Raw genomic sequence first — 5,922 nt, forward strand, 5'->3', positions numbered from 1 at the left:
AATAAAATTCTATAATTTGCAGCAAAATGGTTGAAACTAGAGATTATCATTTTAAATGAAATAAACCAGACACAGAAAGACTACATGTTTTCCCTTGCGTGTGGGAGCTAAAACTAAAAAAAAAAAAAAAAAAGGAAATACTGATGTGCATCTATTTGGTAGCAAATGCAGTGCTTGGTGAAACTTTGTTTTAAATATTTGTCAGACAAATTGAAAGGAATTATGTACTACTGTAATATTAATGATTTTGTGACTATGTTAAAATTTATGTGAATGATGTTGAACATCATTTTGATTATGGTTTATAGCCATTGCCTGTTTTCCTGCTGGGCTATGATCTTTATTGTTAATTTTTTGGACTCTATTTGGTAGAACTGTTAATCCTTTGACTATAATGCATATTAAAATAGGCTATTTAAAACTAAAAATTAATTTAAAAATCCTTCTGCTTCGGTGAGCTGGAGCTTACTGATGCTGCTGTGCTTCTTGCTGACATAGAAGGAGCCATCAGTAGCGGATTGACTGTGCTGTCTTCCCACCCTCCGGGGGCATTAGTTACTATCTCTTTCCTGTAAAATATCAAGGAAACTAGCTGGCAATGAAAGGTGAGAAGTCCAGGGGCTGGCACTGTGGCATAGCAGACAAAGCAGTCACCTGCAATGCTGGCATCCCATATGGACACTGGTTCAAGTCCCGGCTGCTCCACTTCAGATCCAGCTCTCTGCTGTGACCTGGGAAAGCAGCAGCAGATGGCCCAAGTCCTTGGGCTCCTGCACCCATGTGGGAGACCAGGAAGAGGCTCCTGCCTCCTGGCCATTTGGGGAGTGAACCAGCAGATGGAAGATATCTCTCTCTCTCTTTCTCTGCCTCTCTCTCTGTGTGTGACTCTTCCTTTCAAATAAATAAATAAATCTTTAAAAACAAGAATGAGAAGTACAGTTTGGAAACTTTCAGTTTCAATGATATAGAAGAGAATATACGAGCGGGTCTGAGGTCTAACAGATTCATTCTGACACAGGAAATAGTGATTTTTTATATAGGACAGCAGGAACACTCTTTGCAGTGAAGTGGTATTTGAGAATGAAATCAGGGCTGGAGTCATGTGAATATAAGCACTAAGTGAAAGAATGTGAGTAAATGTGCATGCCATGAACAATACTGTGGAAAGAACACAATGAATGAGGTATTGATGTCAGAAAGGCAATGGAGGACCACAGTATCATAGGTATTGTGGTTCATGCCAAGGACTTGAGATGCTTTGCTTTCCCTTCAGATTGTACAAATCTTCCCCCTTTCACTAAAGATTTCTGTGGAGAGGAACTACTCTGAGTTTTAAGCCAATTTTTTGAGACCATTCTTTGGCAAGGATATTTACGTTGTTAAATAATAGATGGTCTTTCAAAGCTGTGTGGTTTATAGTTTTCCATGTGCATTTTCCTACAGGTGCTCAATTATCAGTACTTAGTCCTATTGAATCTAGTTTGTTTTTATTGTAGCACTTTCTTCAGAAACTTGTTAAATAAATAAAAATAAATATATGACTTTTTTAAAATGATGACTTTGAATTTTATTCCATGTAAACTGGAAAACATTAGATGGAGTTAAGCACACTTTTAAAATTATGTAAAGATGAATTTTCTACCTTTCAGATATGACAGACGTTTTACAAAGATTCAATAGATGATAATAGTGTTCATGTTACAGAATATGAACATGAAAGTGGAAAAACACACAAGACTTTAATAGGTCACACACAATTATAGGATAGGTTGAGATGATGAACAAATATAAAATTATCTCAATATAGATACAATATAAGTGTACATGCTTCTGATATGAACTTTATATGTCAGCCTGGCCAGACTTTGGTGTCCAGTGTTCAGGGTTAAATTCTAGTCAAGATGTGGCTGTGGAGATATTAGTTGAGATGAATAGCAATTACAATTAATTGACTTGAAGTATAAGAAATTACTCTCCATGTGGTGGATGGGCATTAAGGAAATAGAATGAAGTTTTTCCAAAGAAAATAAATTCTGCCTCAGATTTTCAAAGTAGAAGTTTGCTTTGCAGATTTTGGGCTTGTGATCAAATTGTCAACACTTACCTAACTTTCTGGACTGTTGGTCACCTCTAAAAATTTCAAACATGCCAGTCTCCAAAATGGTATGAGTAAGCTACTTAAATTATTTTCTGTACCTCCCTCTCATTGTAGATATATTATTTCTTCTATGTTCCTGGAGAACCTTAAAATCATCCCCATGTTAAGCACAAATCCAAAAGACATTCTAGATAGATTAAATAATGACACATAGGGATGGATGTTTGGCCTAACAGTTAAGATACCTGTTCAGATACCTATGTCCCATATTGGAGTTTTTGGGTTCAATATGCAACTCCTGATCCTGACTGCAACTAATGCAGATACTGGGAGGCAGTGCTGGTGGCAACAAGTGATTGAGATCTTGCCAGCTACATAAGAAACAAAATTCCCAGCTCTCAACTCTGCCCTGTGCCCAGCCTGGGTCCGTTGTGGGCATCTGGGGAATGAGTCAGCAGCTGTGAAATCTTGTCTGTCAATTACTCTCTGCATAATTACATGTGAAAATACAAAATTCCAAAAGCAATTTTTAAAAATGTATCAAGTCACATATAATAAATTTCAATATGATTTTAATCAGCTAAAAGCAAAAATATGAATATATTTGACTAAATTTTAAAAGGAGAAAATTCTGCATAAAAGTAATAACTATAAACATCATAAAGCTAAAACATTTGAAAAAGAAGTAAGATTTGGAAATGATTAATATAGTTAACATATTAAGAACTACTGCAAGCTAATTAGAAAAAGTTACAACATACTATTAGAAAAGAAACTTACGGGCATAAACAAATGATCCTGAAAGCATAAAGGTGATTTAATGATAGAGATATGATAAAATGTTACTGTCATGTAAGCAGTTAGATGAATTATAATATTCCTGACATATACACTTGTGTCTTTTAAATGGAGAGGTGTGCTAATTTTCTGAAAAGACTCTTGAAAATATATATTGAGAGCCACTAACACAGTAGTTCTACTTTAATAAATATATCCTAAGGAAATAAACAGAGATGTAGACAAAGACTTATGTACAGTGATATTCATGGAGGAATTATTTATAATAACACATAATTGGAAGCAACTTGAAATAACCCACAGCATGGAGAATGTTAAATAAATCATTATACTTTCAGGTTAAGGAATATTACAAAGGTATTAAAAATCATGCCTTGAGGTATATATAATGACATGGGAAATGCACAAAATGGAATGTTATCGAATTTCCTTCTTTAAAACAGATTCTGGAGGTATCTGGATTAAGACCATGATTTATACCAACACATTTCATTGCTCTTCACCCCAAGTACCCATTAAAATTGACAAAGAATAAAAATAGGTAATAACTTATTCTGCTATTGAAAAATAGGGAAGAAAGCAAGAAATTGAACCCTATGTAGTAAGACATGAACATTCAGTATGTGAATTTTAAGGATTTTTTCCTTTGCTTTTACTGTATTTTCTTCATATTTCCTATTAGCATGACGGGTGAGGATAGAAGTCACATTCTTTATCAGGATGGGGTGTAAACATAATCTTAGAATGAAAAATAATGTTTCTCAAGTGACATTCTCTGACATTAAAAAAAATGGGACCCAGATTTTTCATTATTACTACCTGAGTGAAGGATAATATGTGCTTTTCCTTTTCCTGCATATCCACTGTGTGTTAATACAAGAAAGGCAGCAAAAAGAATGAGATCCAGAAGAGGAAAAGGTGGCCGTGTATAGTGCAGAGCCAGATTTAAAATCCTTTAGAGTAATGTGAATTGCAGTTCCACCAAACCCATTGAATTAGCCTGTGTCTTTTTTATAGTCATTTAAGTTACCTAAAACCTTCAATTTCCCTAGCTCTCTCTAAAGGTGTGGACTTAAACCCAACATAGAAATCCTGTGAACAAGACAGTCTGGTGGTCATTTTTCTTTTGTTTGTTTGGAATATGTATTGTTTAGAGCCCAAAACCAAATAAATACATAAATCATCCATGTTTTCCCAGGTATCACACTGACCAAACCTAACCACATATTCCAGCAAAGAGTAAAAACACAGCTCAGAATACATAAGCGAGCAAATCTTGGAAAATAAACAGAGAGCCAGGTAGCTTGCCCTAATGTTAAAGGTCTTTTATTGGGCCCTTCAGTGACAGTGTCTCATTTCCTGGACCGGACTTCCTTTTCCAGCTGCTTACAAGAGAGTGTATCCTAATGACAAACAACCATTCATTTATTCAGTTATTCAATATTAACTCTCCCCATGTGCTGATCACTCTGTAAGACACTGTATGAGTAGAATAATTATTACAACAAACATAACCCTGCCCTCCCCGGATCTGTAGGTTTGTGTGAGAAGCATCTACAATTGGTGGTGATGCTAGTATGGTTTAACTTTGGTGCCATTTACAGGACTTAAAAACTATATTAAATCCCTTTGACTTCATTATAAATGCAACAGGAATGCATTGCCTTAATAGAGTTTATTCACTGAAGCCAGAAGAGATCTGCATTATCAAAAAAGAAAAAAAAAATCTCTCATGGGGCCAGCATTGTGGCCTAGTAAGCTGTGATCTGTGATGTTGACATCCCCTATGGGCACAGTTTTGTGTCTGTTGTTCCACTTTCTATCCAGCTCCCTGTTAATGTGCCTGGGAAAGCAGCAGAGGATGTCCCAAGTGCTTGAGCCCATGCACCCACTTGGGAGAGGCAGAAGAAGTTCCCGGCTCCTGGCTTCAGATTGGCTCAGCCCCTGGTTGTTGAAGCCACTTGGGGAATAAAGTAGCAGATGAAATATCTCTCTCTGTATCTCCCTCTCTCTCTCTCTGTAACTCTTTCAAATAAATAAATAAATAATTTTTTTTAAATTCCCCAGACTTCCTTGATCTGTGCGGAATGTATTAAAGAGTGGAAAAAATGAACAAAGAGGAAATCATAGTAATCCTAGTTGAGAAATGATAGTGGCTTGATTTAGGAAAGTGGCAGTCAAAATGCAGAGAAATAGAAGCTTTGTTGTATGTATTTTTAAAATGGAATTATCAAGATTTGGTGAAAAGGTAAAGCGGGAAGAAGGAGAGAAACAGACAAGATGTCTTCTGGATGAATGCAACTAGCTAGAACGTGACAGTTTTAACAAAAATGAAAAAAGACTGAAGGAACAGGATTTGTGAACAGATTATGTTTCAAGATAACTGTGTTAAAATGAGATATTTAAGCACAAATGTCAAGAAGTTGATTGTGTAGGAAGTCCACAGATCAGAAAGGAGGTTGGAGTTGTACATAAAACTGTCAGGCTATAGTGGAATAGCTAGTGCTTAAAGCCTTGAGAATAGATTATCCACTAGATAAAGAAAGTTTATAGTATCTCTCCTTCTGAAAACAACTTAAAGCAATCAGACATCTCTAATTCAACCAAACACTATTATTCTAACTTCTGTGTGATAATTGTACGGAGGTTAATGGAAAATGATTGAAACACCTTTCCTTGGGCAACATATGTTCATTTTATTTTCCAGATTCTCTCTGTTTAATTTATTTTGTTGATTTGATAGCTTTTGTTGTAATAGAAATATTTCACATTCTTCTGTAACATCTCTATACCTTTTCATGGTACCATGAAATTTTTGCATTTTAAATATTTTGAGGTGATGTTATCCGGCTCTGGCTATGTCGTCTTTCTTCTTAGCAGATGACAATTGCTACGCCTTTGCCCTGGATTCTTACTGCCCTTCCATATTTCCTCAGGAACTTCCATGAGATATCCACCTTCTATCTATAGTTTCAAGTCATTTTCTCTACTTTAGCATTTAAACATGCTCACATTTTTTCTTGTCC

General features: G+C 35.6%; 1 non-coding gene across 1 annotated transcript; it reads left to right on the forward strand.

The window, feature by feature from the left end:
• The first annotated feature begins 1,253 nt into the window (after positions 1-1,253).
• Positions 1,254-1,369, forward strand: LOC127487436 (U5 spliceosomal RNA). Its single transcript, XR_007914234.1, has one exon. It is a non-coding gene; the product is annotated as a U5 spliceosomal RNA (small nuclear RNA).
• The last annotated feature ends 4,553 nt before the right edge of the window (positions 1,370-5,922 follow it).

The sequence above is a fragment of the Oryctolagus cuniculus genome, chromosome 11, assembly GCF_051225735.1.
Source record: "Oryctolagus cuniculus isolate XC-2025 breed Fujian yellow rabbit chromosome 11, ASM5122573v1, whole genome shotgun sequence".
Lineage (NCBI taxonomy): Eukaryota > Metazoa > Chordata > Mammalia > Lagomorpha > Leporidae > Oryctolagus > Oryctolagus cuniculus.